The 18,057-nt window shown below is 33.3% G+C and overlaps 1 protein-coding gene across 2 annotated transcripts in view; it reads left to right on the top strand.

Moving 5' to 3' along the window:
* The window catches only part of LOC136976813 (zinc finger protein 62 homolog), a 56,756-nt gene that overhangs the window by 34,268 nt on the left and 4,431 nt on the right, over positions 1–18,057 (top strand). For both annotated transcript variants that reach the window (XM_067272208.1, XM_067272201.1), the window contains one exon: positions 12,093–12,276. The gene's annotated coding sequence lies outside the window, so the exon portion shown is untranslated. The remainder of the gene's footprint in view (positions 1–12,092; positions 12,277–18,057) is intronic.

Here is an 18,057-nt window from a genome sequence, read left to right as displayed (position 1 = left end):
AACTTTACATCATAAGAATTCAACGTGAGGTATGCACTTGCAAAGAGCTCATGATTGCTTCTATGTTCACATTTGCATTGGAAATTGCAAGCCGTAAGTCATCCTCTATGTGTATTAGGTACAAATACGAACAATTGTTTTTGTAAAAAAATATAGTTTTATTTTTATAAATAATATAATTTCATTTCACTATTTTACTAGTACCTGATACTTGTTGAAGATAAGCCTTATATTTTTTATTGTCAAATAAATTTCTTTAAATTTGGCAACTCCGAAAAATTTTTGCACGACCCCTCTTGAAGCCATGACCCACGGTTTGCGTAGTACCACTGATCTGAAGTATTGCATATCTGCTGAGTGTATACAAATTATCAAGAATTGAATAATGTAGATGAAACCTATGATGGGGATATGTTGATAATGAATAATCTATATATATAAAATTACATGTCACAACTGACTGACTGATTCATCATTGCCCAGAGCAAACCGCTGAACCTAAAGAGGTGAAATTTGGTACACAGTTAGGGTACGTCATGAAATGTACACTAAGAAGGGATTTTTCAAAATTCCCTGTGAGGGAGAGGGAGAGGATTAAGGCTTAACCTGAAGAACAGCTTCTACTGTGCTATTTTAGTTGCAATTTTTTGTTTTTGATAGTAATAACTTAATTTCCAAATGTACAATATTTATCAAATCATCCAAATTGTTTGCCCAAGCAATACCGGGCTCATTTGCTAGTGATAAATATAGATCAAAAAATAAGAACTAAAAGTTTGGGTTACTACAATTTATTCTTATGTGACAGATATGTATGATGTAATGCTTGGAAATTTAGGAACTCTGTTTTTAGGTTTTATTGTAACTAGGTTTTGTGTAATTTTGTATTCTGTAAGTAGCAACGTTCTGCGGAAAGTTCAAGAAAACTCAAACTGTTTCCTCAACCAGAACTAATTCATCCCTTGGTAGTTCATATTCTCCCGAGGAAGTGTGAAACAACGGATGCAATGCCTGATAAAGCAGCTTTAATACACTTGGAAAAGCAAGCCAGTAACAGACTGTTTCAAATGAAACAAGCTACATCATTGGCTTGCTTATTCATCTGTATTAAAACTGCTTTACTAAGCAATACATTCAAAGATTTGGAGTGGAAACTAAGAAAAAAGGTCAGTTTGGTTTGGTCTATGGAATGGTATACAGTAAAAACTGCTTAGGTGACCACTTGCATTCAACAGGCACCTGTCAAAATGGGCAAAAATTTCTGGCATGGAATAGTTTATGCATAGAGTCTTCATATAAGTTACCCATATTAAATGACCACATGTGTAACACAACCACGGGCATCAATTTTTGGTCCAAAACAGCATACAATAACTGTAATAAGCGACCACTTCTACGAATATATCTGGTCTAAACTCTTGTTTGAACAAATCAGACACTTCTCCCACCCTTGAAATTAGGTGCAGGTGTTAATGAATTAGTCTAGCAACAAAGGAAATTCATTTGTTTGTTTGAAATTGTCCGAAAAACGAAAGAAATGCGAAATGTGTTGGGTAAAAGTTATCAGAGAAAGTGGAAATGGTTTATCCTAACTGCAATTAGTAGCAAAGTTTAACTGTGGGGAAAACGCAATTTATTTTACCGTAGACCTACAGTATTTTCCTTAGGGATATAAAATATTGTACACGATACAATTAATTGGCATGCATCAGAGCTCATATACAGTAAATGTGCAATAAATAGTTTCTGTATCAACCTACCTTATTTCCGTGATACTTTTAGAAAAATAATATCCAAGTAATTTTCACATGCAAAATATTCAAAAAACAATAAACTTGGGGTTAATGCAAAAATCAGTTTTACAGGCAACCTTCCTTTTCGATTCCACAATTGTCATTGATGTAATGAAATCGTATAATGAAAAGAAATAATAAAATCGTTTTATTATTAATTGATGATTTTTTATTGTACTTAAGAAAATATTAAAAAGTACAGTATTTTTAAAGTTAAAATCAGATTAAACTAACGGAAACCAAAACCAAAGTGGTGGAGAGATACCACGTGCTTCTATATTGATGGCATAATACACGTAACCGAGGATCGAACGAAAAGAACCAAGTTGAATTAATTAAGTTGGAAAAAAGGAAAGTGTGCATTATAATCGAGAAAACTCGAATACTGTATTAATCTTTAAAATACTGGTATTAAATCTGTCTTATATTATAAAATCACGACGATTTCTGTTAATCGAATTATCAAATAAGAATATCAATATAGCTCTATCGTTAAAAAAATTCACTTTCTTTTGCTCACCTCGAGTTTTGCTTAGTAGATGTGGCTTTTAGCCATATCTGTGCACAAAATACGTGTGGAAATACGGTATTACAGTGCACCACCTGTCTAAAAGACCACTTTTTGAAGGAACTGTGGGTGATTGTCGTAGACAGGTTTTACTGTATGTGTGTGAAGAAACATGGACCAAAAAAAGAGATGTTGATTCTAACTGTAAAGAAGTGAACACTGTTATTTGGCTGAAAATTAAGCGTGTTATTTAATCACAAAAATCTGTTGTTGTGTTCTTGTTTTTGTTCATTGTGGAATTGGTTTTTGCTGTATTGGCGTGCTGTTTTTATTTTGAACATATTAAATTTGTATTTCTGTAAGTTTTTTGTAATATGTTTGTTCCCTCAACTACTAAGTATTCATTATATTTATTCCCTTTTTGGTATTGAATATATATTAATCTTCTTTTTCTGATGGAATTTTTGTTCCATTGCCTTTTAAAAGGAATGCTAATAATATAATAAAATATATATATTTCTGGGTTACCCATGCCCATCCATTGCAATAGATTGCAGGGAACAGAGCCAAAAAGAAAGATAATACTACTGAATATTCAATAGTATTATCTTTTTTTCTTCTTGGTTCTGTTCCCTGCAATCTATTGCAATGGATGGGCATGGGTGACCCAGAAATGTCTATAGCTAAAGGAGCAAACTACCTCTTGATGATATCGTTGGAACTCAAAATCCTTTGCTTCCTGTAGTAAAATGTTTTTTTGGAAATAATTCTCATATATTTAAATTCTGCCATCAATATTCTTGATATATGTAGCTTGTTTTAGAAATATAATGATGCAGATCTGACAGCAGAAAGTCACTGTTAAATTAAGAGTTACACAAGCCAGACTCACAGGCAAAGTCCTAGAAATGCAACTTGACTTATTCGGTTTATACAGAAATGAATTTAATGTAATTAAGAATAAGATGATTAAATATTTTGACAGTTATTGCCATAAAAAAGGAAGCCTTGCTTTCAAATTGTTTTAATACCTTTTTCACATAATTCAGAATATGATATTTTAGGAATGGACTTTAGCAAGCTTCCAGATACACTAAATGAGCTCCAGGCTTAAAATCGGTGATAAAAATTTGTTAGTAACATATTCATATAAAATTGTCTTCCAAATAAATTAAACCATTAAAAGAAAAAGTGGACATGTCGATGGAATTGGTGTGACGGTACGTCATAATTTTGTATATACGCGATAGTTATAAGCCTTATATTAATCCTTCAATTCTTTGTTCTGTCTCTCCCTTGTTTCTCGATCTTTCTATTTTCACTTTCCTTGCGGGTGGGGCAGTCCTTTCCCCGGAAGTAAGGGGGAGGACAAAAGAAGAAAAAGACCCGGAGGCAAAAGAACAGGAGTAACGGTCATTCTTGGTGTGGAGCTGGGACGGAGCAGACGTGGAGAAAGAATAGGATCGGCTCGTTCAGCGAAATAGAGATCTCGAGGACACATCGTTATTCTGGGTACCCCCTATCCCTTCTTATATATAATTCCATATATTTATCTAACTCTTCTTTCCCCTTTCTATAGCAAGTAAGTTAGTTTTAATCCTAGTTTGTAATAGTCCGGTGAATATCCTATTTGTAACTCGTTATAAATTTGTCGCACTTATTGTGTGTGAACCACATGTTTCCCTTTGTTATTTTTGTCTACTCCTTCGCCTACACGTGTGAGGTTTCGAGTCGGAGTTGTAAAAGAATCCTGCGTATCATCACGCGAGGTGAAAGAGTGTTTTATTGATTGTTGTTTTTTTTTTATTATTAAACTTAAAGTTTTGTTTTATTGTAAATTTGTCCTTTTGTTGGCCATACACTCGCGTGACATAACATTGGAACTCTCTCATCTTGACAAGGACATTGAGCTAACAGTGAGATATGTTTTGTACAAATACTGTGAGTGTTTTCCCAATTCCATTAAGAGTTGGCAGTTAACTGGGACAACCAAGTTTCTTCATACTACACATTTACTTTAGTCATGCCCATTAACACCAAACATATAGAATTCCACAAACTTCTCTTGCAAAACTAAAAAGAATTGTTGAATCCTGTGTGAAGGCAGCTATTTGTGAAGAATGTTTCAAGTTGAAATTTGCTACTTTATTTAGTTTCGAAGAGACTGTGTACTTTTATAGTGTCTAGAAAGAACAATCACACTGTTTCAATGTGTGGCAGGATGTCAAATCTTTGAAATGTATGGCTTCAATCCAAATGTGTGTCTGGCTGTGTTGATGACATGACATCTAATAACAGTTTCATCCTGATTTGAATTCATTAAAATCATTTATTCACAAATAAAGCCTTCCACTGCCATTGTAGATGATTGTACCCCAAATCATTACTGAAAGAACATACTTTTTGAACTGCATGAGGCATTCTGAGTGATATCTTTCATCCACTTGGCAGAAAACCAGTTGGGGCTGGCCACTGGCTGATGAAAAACTGCTCTTATTGGAAAATGACATGTTCCACTGTTCTATCCTCCAAATGTGAGTCTCTTTGGCTCATGCAATCTTGCTGCCTTCATTTTGTGTTAATAATGGTTTGTGAAAATGAGTTATTTTCTTTGTTAAAAAGAAATACACGTGAAACCAAAATAAAAATGAAAAAGGAAAATTTTAACTTAGGTGAAAATTATTAGCTACAGGTTCTTTTAGGATGCCAGTATATTTTCTGTCCCGACAGATGGAAATAATCGTATGAGCGAACAATATTGTACAAAAATTCCCCGACTCACATAGCTCGCGACAAAGGGAAAATAATTAAAACTAATCTTATGCTAATCTTATACTATTACAAACACGAATAAAAAAAATGAAAATTAAAACTAATATTAAACTAAAGGAGGAGAATAAAGGACAGGTAAGAAAATGTAAGAAATTAGAAAAGGGGTACCCAACGTTGGTCTTTGAGGTCTTCGAAAAATCGGTCTCTTTTATAACGTCCTTGGTGAGGGTCTTACACAAAATATGTAGAGGGGATTCTCTTCTTCCTTTCAGTTCATTCGCTTGTCGACCGTTCAGATGCCAAAATTCACAGTTAGTTCTTATGAATCGATCACAAACAAAATGAATCGATCACAACGAATTCTTTAGTCTGTCTAAGAAACGCTACTCTTTCTCTTCTGCACGCTGCCAGAACACACCAGAAGCTTGTCTCACTCCACTCCTTTCTTGAGTCCGAATCCTTTCTGTTCTCTCATTCACAACCCTCCTGCCCTCTGGTTTTGTACTCGACCCCTCAGGGGCCGCGCACCCTTTCTTTGTTTTAAGGGATATACGATGACCATATAAGGAAAGGAATTTCAGAGAGACATTCCAAAGAGGAAAAACAATAGGTAAAGAAAAGAAAGGGGATAAAAGCGTGAGGAAGTGAAATTAAAAATAAAAATAAAATATAAACTACGGTAGAGCATCGATTATCCGACTCAATTGGGGACTGGGGTTGGTCGGATAACCGAAAAGTATGAAAAAATACATTATTAGTATAGTGTATTAGACCTGGTTTAAATACTAGCCTCCCTTTCATGGTCGAGCCAGTGCTGCCAGCTAAAACATGCAAAAATTTAACAAAAATAATATTAAAGTAGCCAAGACATAACCAAATATTGTAGTGCCACATCACTAGCGGACATTTGAATTTGCCGACTAGAACGCGGTCGGTTAACCGATAAGTCAGTTAATCGGGGGTCAGATAATCGATGCTCTACTGTATATACAAACACATGGCGTACGGCCACAGGTTCTTACTCTTATGTGCAAAAATTCCTGCTTCACAAAACCATCTTATGTACAATGTGTGAACTTGTAACCACTCTTGTTGATTCTTACCACTTCATGTCAATGTCTGAGATGTAGCAAACAGAGGCATAGCTACCATGAAGCAGTTGGAGCAAACTGCTCCAGGTGCACAAATCATGAGAGTGTCAAGTTAGGAAGGGCAAAATAAAAACTTTTAAAAACATTTGTAAAAAAATTTTTTGGATTTTATAATTAATTAATTAACTAACTTAGATAGAGTTAAATAACTTAAATAAATAGGATTTAACAATTTGGAGAGCTTCTCACACCATGGCCAACAGAAAGAAAGACCAAATCTTTTACAAAAAAGTTAGTCTTTAATAATCACATTCAAATTTAGGTAAGGATGTCCCTGTCCAAAAGGACCCCTCATCAGCTTACAAACACATGGCACAAACATAATAATTATAATATAATTGATAATACAGATTAGAAATTTATATTGAATTTATTACAATTGTTTAAGCAATGAAATTATTTATATATTTATTTCAGACACTTTCTGAAAATGCTTGTAATACATAAGATTTCATTTTAAAAATAATCTTTCATAAAACAAAATTTTTAATATAGTTGATTTGATATGTCTTAAAATTATAAAAGCATTATATTTTAATAACCAATAAAATAATTTCTTTTTATTAATTACTTTAAAAATACAATCTCTCTCTCTCTCTCTGCGTACTATATCAGAACATCTGACGTCGGCAAACACCTGGCGCAGGTTAAAAGGTGGTTAGTAACGCGCCAAGGAAAAATACAATCTAGTAACTTAAAAATTAAATCTTGACAAACTAACCAGAAATAGAAATATTTCTAGTTAGTTTCTAGCTGGCAAATCCATAACATGCTCACCATTACCTAAAATCTTCTCAAATTTTTTTTTGCAGTACAGTACTATTGTCTTATGAAAGATTCAGAAGGGCCTCCGATTTTTTTCATCAAATGGAAGATGATTTTCAAGCAAGGTTTAATAAGCAGTAACATTCACTCAAGCACTAATAAAAGCAGCATTAGTTGTACTATAAAATCCGAACCCTGTCCAAACAATAACACTACCACTTCCTTGTTGCTTCTTCTGAGATCATGCCAGTAGTATTTCCCAGCCATCTGGTCCATCCAAAATAAACTTTTTTTAATCTCTAAACACAACCTGTTTTTTTTTTTTTTTTTGTTGGTCCAGGACATTTCTTTGGCTCAATTCAATCAGATAGTTTTATGCCTAGAGATGGTTGGCTCTTTCTCTTCTTATACTTAGTCATTAGAAAATCATTAAAATTCATGACTTGCTTATCGGAATGTCTGGATCTGATGACAAATATCTCAAACTTGTACCATAGTTGAAAATTTTTGTAATACCATATTTACTCGCATGTAAGACGAGGTTTTTATTAATTTTTCACTACTAAAAAACCTAGGTTGTCCTATACGGGCAAGCGAAGGATTCTTTGCATTTTTGCAATAATTTTTGTGAACCGTCTTTGCATTTTTTACTGGATGCTCGCTCTCTGGTGTTTAAAAACAAAACTATTTTATCTGGGTCGTTTGAATCGTTCTCGTATATTGTCAGGAGTAAAGATGAATATCAATAGGAAATGCAAAGCTTTTGAATTGAAATTCCAAAATCGGCTCACCAGTGATCAAGCGGTTCTGTTCCCTGAACATTGGGAGTTTGGTCGTGGGTTCAGCACTTCGCCAGGACAGGCTGGCCACGTGGAGTTTTCTGGGTTTTCTCCACATCTGTAATACCTGAATAGGGGCCAGTTACCCTTAAAAAGACCCCCCCCCCCAGAAGGCATGACCCGAGGCAGTTTTCCCAAGTGTTGCATTGCTGTAACTTAACAAAGCAAACAAACGGAATTCCAAAATCACACGGGAGCCCAGTATAAGTTTTAATATATTCCCACATGAAAACAGATGATTATTCGGAAACCAGAATTCATAAGTGTAATTGACAGAAAGTGGATTAGACTGTTAAGAATTGGAAAAAGTTTCCAATTGCAAAGCTTTACATGAACAAATTATATTGTTGATTTTACAAGATTTTTCCTTAAAGTTTTAAATGCTAGTAATTTTTGCGGGACAATACATGCATTTGATAATATTTTATTTGTGATTAAACAAAATAAAATTAGAATTCTATTAATATATTTAATTTTCTTTATTTTGATCTTTGAAGTCACACCTCATCCTCTATGTGAGATCGTCTTATATCCGAGTAAATACGGTAATTGGATGTTTCTCTCTTGCTATTAACTTTGATGGCCTTACTGTCAATATCTTTGTTGCCATATTTAAAGCAAGGAGGTAGTAGTGTTATGGTTTGGGCAGGGTTTGGATTTTCTGGTAAAACTAATGCTGCCTTTAATGTTAAGTGAATGTTATTGTTTATCAAACCTTGCTTGAAAATCATCTCCTTCCATTTAATGAAAAAATTGGAGGCTCTTCTGAATCTTTAATACAAAACTCTCAAGGCAATTGCAGGTCTCCCCAAATGTTTGGCAATCTCTCAAATTGACTTTCCTGCAGTTCTCAGAATGGTTTGTGTTGTTTTTCTTTTCAAAACTTTATAGTGAAAATCCTCTGGGTATGTTGATTGATTTTTGTACAATAGAAATATAAGTATCCTTTGTACAACACAACACTTCTACAACACTTGTTTGAAAATTGGAGATATCCCTTATACATCTGTTTCAGGTTTTGCTCTAACAGGTTTGAGAAACTGAGAAATCCTCAGTACAAAATTTCATAAGTTTTAAGTGCAAACTTCTTTATTTGATATTTTTTTTATTTAAGAAGTATGCATGCAGTCTCAAATTTGCCCATGGATTTTAGAATATTGAAATTTTCAATTGTTTCTGTGCTTTTCGTCTTTAATGAAACTGACAGTGAATTTGTTTCTTCCTTGTCCCAGCTTTTCTATCAATCAGGTGTCATTGTCATTTCTTTCAGACTTTAGTCCTTAAGGCTGTCACTATATTGTTTTTATACATACGTATTTAGTAAAGTTTATTTAGACATTTTTAAGTAAGCATTATTAAACTTTTTTCAACCGTAGGTAAGGAATCATTCGTAAAAATGACGAACGAAATACGGCAATAGCTTGGGATTCGAACTGTTCCTAACTTGAACTATTCAGTATTCAAACACAGATTCTGGAAAATAATTGCTTAGTCCTCGATTGGACAAATGCAAATTGCTACAGCAAATTTTTGATTAATAACATATTTTTACTTTTTATTTTGTCATACATAAAAAATTTTAATTGTAAAAATTAAAAAAGAATGAAGACATTGCTCGTTTTCGGATCAAGACGAAGAAAAAAGCTCAGATGATGATGATACTTTATAGAAAGAAAATGCCCTCATTTAATTGAAAGTAACATATTATAGTACAATACATGATTATGATTGTTAGTTAATTAGTGATTGAAAATAAATTGGAAATATTGATTGCTTTAATAAACATATTTCTCTTAGTGACAAAAAAGAATAATATACTTTTGTTAATTTCTTGAATCTAACTGTGTTTTGTACTAGTCCTTGGTTTCATATAGTGCAGATTCACATAACATGGCACTTTTTTTGGAATGTAACTACCATATTATACAAGGGATACCTGTATACACAATGAAATGTTCGGTTAATGTTACCTATGGTTCGAAGATGGCAGCTCGTCTGATTCCAGCAAGGAAACAGTGGGGACGCACGTTCTAACCTAACCTAACCTATTCTAATAATTTTGTTGGTAATAATTATGGTAATTTATTAGAATAGATTAGGTTAGGTTAGAACATGCATCCCCACTGTTTCCCTTCTTCTATTTGCTGGCATCAGAGACGAGCCACCATCTTGGAACCATAGGTAACATTAACCAAATGTTACATAGTTATTTGCATAGACTAATGATCTCAACAAGTAATTTATTTATTGGACTGAAATTATAATCAATGTCTTAATACTTTTGGAACACAAAAATCATTGTATATTGATAAATAATTTTTTTTAATACAGGAACTTATTTTATGAATATCACTTTTTTCATCATTTTTCATAAAGTCTAAAAAATAAAAAAAGTAAATGCATTTTATTGATCAAATCCAATATATTAATATTTTTCCAATTAAAATGATTGCCTTTTACAATTATGGGATACACGTTGAAGTAAATATAATTTAGATATTTAAAAAAACAATTATCTGTGTTAAATCTAAAGGCCAAAACTTAAAAAATTTGAGTGCAATAATTATGGAACATGCAGAAAATAATTCTGTAATATCAATAATTAATTCTGTCATGAGAAGTAAATGTATTACTCACCAAATAATCTGAAAAGGTTTATAGAAAAATGAGCCAGTTTTTTTTAATGGAATATAAACTTTATTGAAAAAGTGTAATACTATGTTAGAGTGATGCACAAACCTGTTACAGCTGAATAATAAGCAGATGTATTCAAGCATACAGGGTGATAAATACTGACTGTATTTCTTAAAAGATTGGATTTGGCAGCCTGTCAGCCACGTATTATAACAGTGAGAGACAACATTATCTGAAATAAGGAACAAATGCCATGTTCAAAATTCTTTTTGAAAATCATAGAAGGGTGTTTCCACTCCTTTGAAAACATAGAAGTACTATTTCCTTATCAATATATTTTTTTAATAACGATACCTCATTAAAAAGATCATTTTTGGAAATATTACTATCTGGAAAACATTGACTAATATGATCAAATGATTTTTGCACATCTTTGCAATTAAGTTCTTGTTTTAATATAATATAACAAAGTGACACTTTTATTGGGTTCAATGAAAATGTCACTTTGTTATTGTAATTTTTTTATTATATAATACTGCCATAACCAAAATGAACCTCAGCCCCACCGCTAGCAATAGAACGATGCAAACCGATGTACTTACTGTAGTTGCTAGCGACAGACGAGAGCTCTGTGCCATGTGACATGCAACAAACAAAATGTTCGCTCATTTGGACAGCCCGAGAACACGTGCTGCTCTGTTGCTGCTGCGCATCCCAAACCATTTTTTGTTGGTCTTTGCCACGAATGCAAAAGGTTTTGTTGGCACAACATTCTTTATTTCCAATCAGTACCACGCGCACCTTGGTACTGATATGTGTGATACAAAATGATCCTTATGAATCTTAAAAACATAAGACATAAGTTTATGACACATAATTGACAAAAATTTAATCTTTCCAAAACTCGGGACTTTTTAAAATGCCGCAGGATGTGGGACAAATTATTAAAAATTGGGACTGTCTCACCAAAAGCTAGACATCTGGTCACCTTACTTAGACTAGTATATAAACTAGGCTAGAACTGAAATGTGGGTATAGTATATCATAGCATATGGTAAAAGTGTATAATAATAACACATCAACATGCATCTTCACGCATACTTAGAGGAGATTTTTTCTTTATATTTCTTTGTTAACTAGATTACAACTTTATGGAAACTCTTGATTTAAAATAGATATTTATTTATACACCGACCAAAGCCGAATATAATCGGACGAGAAATGGCTATAATACATATATTCGGCTTTGGTTGGTGTATAGCTTTACGTGTATCGGGTGTAGTAAAGATGTTTGATTAGATATTTATTTGTTAAGTCCAATGGAAATTATTATTTGATGAGAGAACATAATTATGGTGATCATATGATTCTTCAATAATTTAAAATTAGAATTGTTAATAAATTTATGAAGTGAAATAATTTAATATTGGAAGAAAATAATTTTAACATCATCTTTTGTCAAGAAACAAAATTTCTATAATAAAATTTCAGAGTTTTAGCTTATATAACTCATTACGTCTGATTGTTTTTATCAAATATAGCGCATATATTTTATCGAAATTAAAAATTTGATCAATGGTTTTATTAAAACAACTTAATTAAAAAATAAAAGAAAAATTATTATTTTCAGAAAAGTATCTAAAAGATTTTCATTCAAATTTATGAAGCTGTACAGCATTGTATTAATTTGGTGAATGAATTAATCTCAGAAATTGAATTATCTTATTCATCAAATTAGTGAGATGATGAGCTTTTACTGTGTCAAATTAATTGATAACAAACTATTGGACTAATTTTCGGTTTGAATAATAAAGGTGAGGAACATTTAATCTGTTTAACTGATTATATATAATTTATTTAATGCGAATATTGAAATGTATATTAATTTAGCATAAAATTATCTATAAATTATAAATAAAAAATTAAATACAGGAACATGGCCGGCGTTATTCACATTTAATAAATATAAAATAGAAATACGACTTCACAAAGTTGGGACCTTGTCTTGTCTTTTACTTCCGCCGTTCACACCATCAGCAGTCCTTTAAAGTTCACAGTCTCTCGGAGACGACCTTTCTTTTGAGGCTACTGCCTCCGTAAAAGAATGTAAAACAGGTAAAAAGCGTCCTCTGGTGCTATCGCCACAGTTAAATTATCACATTTTAAATAAAAAATTAAATACAGGAACATGGCCGGCGTTATTCACATTTAATAAATATAAAATAGAAATACGACTTCACAAAGTTGGGACCTTGTCTTGTCTTTTACTTCCGCCGTTCACACCATCAGCAGTCCTTTAAAGTTCACAGTCTCTCGGAGACGACCTTTCTTTTGAGGCTACTGCCTCCGTAAAAGAATGTAAAACAGGTAAAAAGCGTCCTCTGGTGCTATCGCCACAGTTAAATTATCACATTTTAAATAAAAAATTAAATACAGGAACATGGCCGGCGTTATTCACATTTAATAAATATAAAATAGACACCAGAGGACGCTTTTTACCTGTTTTACATTCTTTTATGGAGGCAGTAGCCTCAAAAGAAAGGTCGTCTCCGAGAGACTGTGAACTTTAAAGGACTGCTGATGGTGTGAACGGCGGAAGTAAAAGACAAGACAAGGTCCCAACTTTGTGAAGTCGTATTTCTATTTTATATTTATTAAATGTGAATAACGCCGGCCATGTTCCTGTATTTAATTTTTTATTTAAAATGTGATAATTTAACTGTGGCGATAGCACCAGAGGACGCTTTTTACCTGTTTTACATTCTTTTACGGAGGCAGTAGCCTCAAAAGAAAGGTCGTCTCCGAGAGACTGTGAACTTTAAAGGACTGCTGATGGTGTGAACGGCGGAAGTAAAAGACAAGACAAGGTCCCAACTTTGTGAAGTCGTATTTCTATTTTATATTTATTAAATGTGAATAACGCCGGCCATGTTCCTGTATTTAATTTTTTATTTAAAATGTGATAATTTAACTGTGGCGATAGCACCAGAGGACGCTTTTTACCTGTTTTACATTCTTTTACGGAGGCAGTAGCCTCAAAAGAAAGGTCGTCTCCGAGAGACTGTGAACTTTAAAGGACTGCTGATGGTGTGAACGGCGGAAGTAAAAGACAAGACAAGGTCTCAACTTTGTGAAGTCGTATTTCTATTTTATATTTATTAAATGTGAATAACGCCGGCCATGTTCCTGTATTTAATTTTTTATTTAAAATGTGATAATTTAACTGTGGCGATAGCACCAGAGGACGCTTTTTACCTGTTTTACATTCTTTTACGGAGGCAGTAGCCTCAAAAGAAAGGTCGTCTCCGAGAGACTGTGAACTTTAAAGGACTGCTGATGGTGTGAACGGCGGAAGTAAAAGACAAGACAAGGTCCCAACTTTGTGAAGTCGTATTTCTATTTTATATTTATTATCTATAAATTCTTTAACCAAAGTGACGAATGAACAATTCTTATTTAATCTTTTTTGAGAAATCTGATATTTTTGATGTTTGTGACTTTAAAATTTAAATGTTTTCCCAAAAGAACTTTGTGTTCCAGATGATTTTATACAGGATTTTCCAAAATAAATGCTACAATTTTAAATTACTATAATTGTGTTAGTTATTCAAAAAAGATTGCAATGCACACCATTTGATAGAGTAATTCATTTTAGTTTCATCTCCCATTTGCATTCAAATGTCTCAGGCAGTGGCATAGCATAGTGGGGGTGGCAGGGGTGCCCTGCCCCGGGCAGCACTTTAAGGGAGCAGCAAAATTTCACAATAAATAATAATAATACCTGAATAAGGGGGTGGCAAAATTTTCCTCCGCCCCGGGCGGCTGACACCCACACTACGCCACTGGCTCAGATCATCTGAGACCTGTAGGAAGTATCATAAAACAAAAATGGCAGTTCCACAGTAGAGAAGGCATTTTGTTTTTCGTAATTCTCAAAGTCAGAATCACTTGTCATTATGCGACATGAGTAATCTGCAGGAGCTGTAGCACACATGGATGCTTTGGAAGGAGTGACAATGGAAATGCTATAGCAAGTGTAGGAAGAATTTAAGTATTATTGTATGTGTGCCATGTGATGAATTGAGAAGTCATAATGGGCAAATGTAAAGCCTGGACAGTTTCCAATGCTTTAGTATACATTACAATGCTCTCAGATAATAATTAACATTGCTATCATTTTAAATTACAGTATTGTAATTTTCTTTTTGGAAAGCCTTGTATTTTAATTACATATTTCAATAATTTGTTTGGTTTTTATTATACAGAGCTATATATTTTAGATGTTCGAGTTTCCCAATAATTTTTTTGTTAAGGTTGATAATTTTATGATTGTGTTTGACTATCGCATTATTGAATGTATTACAGTAGAGAGTCGCTAGTCCGAACACCACTAATCCAAACATGTTTCAGTCGGTGGAGAGGAAATTTTTTAGCTCGTAAAACATATGTTTTTTGTATTTTCCAGTTGAATTCCACAACAAAAAAAAATTATTTTTTATTGTAGTACTGTATTAATACTGTAGAAAATTAATAAATCAGTGTTTAACATGGCCTATTAAAACAGCAGATCTATACTGTACTTACCCAAAAACAGAAACAAAAGTCATTGATGGTGTTGGATCTATATAAACTGGACCTGTTTTACTGCTTGCTTCTGCATTATTTCAATTATTCAGCTAATTCGAAAATCTGCTAATCCAAACAGGGCTTGTTAGTTTGTTTAGACTTGGTTTGGACTAGCGGGACTCTACTGTATTAGTAAACTATAATGAATTATTAACAAACATCACTAAACCCGATATATTATAAAGCTACACGCCAACCAATGCCAAATATTATTGGGCTAGAAACGGCTATAATATGGTCTCGAGCCGGCACCGCAATAACTGTTGACGGTTATAACGTATCATATATATAATGAATTTAGTTGTAAATTTAAATATTAGCTTGAGTGTCTTCATTACATTTGTATTTTTGAATAGGAACTATAATTATTCATTTTATGAATGCCTGTTTAATTTTGTGGGCTTTGTTTGTATTCAAGGCAAGGTGTCTTAGCCAGTGTGACATTGATCTGCCATGTAATGTAGCAAGTATTTGAGTTTTTGCAGATAAGGATATTTTTTTTAATCCCTGCTAGCTCTGAATCCATTGTACTCCCTTTCCAATGACTACCTAAAGTTGATGTTGAGACTAGAAGTAATAAGTCATGGAACCTGCACATTGCTTGTTCCCCTTGGCTTCAAAGCAGTAGGTTTGTGTGTGTGTGTGTGTATATATACTGTATGTATATACATACAGGGTGGGCCAGCGAAAACGAAACGGCAGAGTGTTCGTGTTCGTCCAAGCAAAGCGCTTGGACAGGTCGATTTTACTCTCGAGGGGACATCTTTTGCAATAAAGTTTTTGCAATTCTGAATGCAACAGACAACAAAAAATTTTAAAAACTCATTTATTTTGTATTAACTAAACAAACATTTATTTCGAAAAAGAATGTTTGTTTAGTTAATATTCAGAATCGCAAAAACTTTATTGCAAAAGATGTCCCCTCAAGAGTAAAATCGACTTGTCCGAGCGCTTTGCTTGGACGAACACGAACACTCTGCCGTTTCGTTTTCGCTGGCCCACCCTGTATAAATACTCACTGCACCGGTTTTTTGGAATTTCATGAGAAATAATTAGACACTTTTAAACATTTGCTTTTTATAAAGGAACTTTTTATTCACTACATCATCATCTAATTATATTTAGTTAACTTAATTTTGTCTGTCTACATCATACTTTTATTTCATTTTGTAGGCTGAATTATTTTTGGTTTTTTTAATATTATTCAAACTTTATTACTAATGTAGATTTTTCAGTAAAAATATTAAGGTATGACAATTTTCCTATCAGCCCAAGCAGTGCACTTTGATCCTTTTGAATACGATCCTAATGATGTTTTCATGGTGAGAAAAGACAGTTTACAGCTAGGTGATCTGCCAAATTATCAGGATATGATTGGGCTAAGTTCATAACTAAATATGAATGAGACAGTTTACATAACTAATGTAAATTTAATATACAGTGGTACCTCGTATAATGTACTTAATCCGTTCCAGGTGCACGTCCATTAAGTGAAACATTCGTTATACGAAACACATTTTCCCATAGAAATACATGTTAAAACATCTAATTCGTTCTGCAGCATAAAATAACCATACTGTATCATAAAAAAATGAACATGGGGTGCGTTCTTTTATTCCTCCGCGTAACTCTGTGTGAGCGACATCCGTTAAAAAATTCCTGCGGAACGCGTTCCTAAATTCCGGTGGGAGTGCACGCCGTTGAATGGCAAAAACGGCCGCTTGTAGCAGTAGTTTACAGTGGAAAGCAACATGGCGTCCTCCATGGCTAAGATAGTTTCATTTCCAGGTCCATTACATGGTTTTATGAATGCAAATTTAGAAATTGTGAAAGCACGAGTTAGCGCACACGGTGATGTAAGTGTCTTTATGAATTTTTTTTTTTGAGGCTATTTTGAATGCTCTTTCAACAAATAATCCATTTTATAGTTAAATTGGGACCCTTCTTTTGCCTTTTAAAGCTCATAGTTTAGAATTATAGATTCCTCCATCACGATACTACTGATAGTGCGGGCACTGCCATCTTTCTTTCTTTCACCGTTGTTCATTGCCTACAAACAGCAGCACACTCCCATAGTAGCAGAGATGCAAAGCAACTGCTATTAAAGAACGCACCCATGGAGCAGTCACCAATTATGCCGGAAAGTCCGTTGTTCGAGTCACGTAACAGCCAAACAGAAAGTCCGTTGTTCGCAGCATCCATTATTCGAGGCATACGTTATACGAGGTACCACTGTATTCCATCATACGTTTGAAGACAAATGTGCAGGAATCTGCAGGCATGCACAGTTAAAGATTTCACATTAATAGTAAAATTACAAAACAGATACACACTTTACAAAATTCTTGGTGGGAAGACTTCCAAAGATTCTCATCTACGCTTTTCAGAAGATTCTCAAGGTTGATGATGATGGATTTTTCTTCAATGAACATTCAACCCATCTGTTGACTCCAAAGAGTTAGGGAGAAAGAAAATGAAATTAGAGTCTCTCTACTCACATAAATAACTTCTTACCAGGGCTAATAATTTGCTAATATTCTTCAAATAAACCTTTGTAGGTTTATTTGAAGAATATTAGCAAATTATTATTATCATCATCATCATTATTTTTGAATATAAACATTTTATAGACATTATTACAAAAGTTGTTTTTATCCCTTGGTATAATTAATTAAAATATCTACAAACATAAGGCAGATAATAGTAAGGGCTTATCACACCAATCATCTATCTATTTCATCCTTTAATAGATGAGGGTTCATGTGATAAGCCCGTAATATTATCTGCCTCACATTTGTAGATATTTTAATTAATTTAATTTTATAGACATTTCAATTAGCTAATGGTTGATAGAACAGATAATTCTTAATACATTTGCAAACTTGGAGAAATTTTTATGATTTTTAAATAAATCTAACATTGTATTCAGACTCAAAAATTACCTAGATGTGGCCCTGAGTACAAATCAG

Source organism: Centruroides vittatus, unplaced genomic scaffold (assembly GCF_030686945.1).
Source record: "Centruroides vittatus isolate TY-2023 unplaced genomic scaffold, ASM3068694v2 contig_1112, whole genome shotgun sequence".
NCBI lineage: Eukaryota > Metazoa > Arthropoda > Arachnida > Scorpiones > Buthidae > Centruroides > Centruroides vittatus.
Note: the sequence above shows the minus strand (reverse complement) of the source record. Positions and strands in the feature narration are given on the sequence as shown.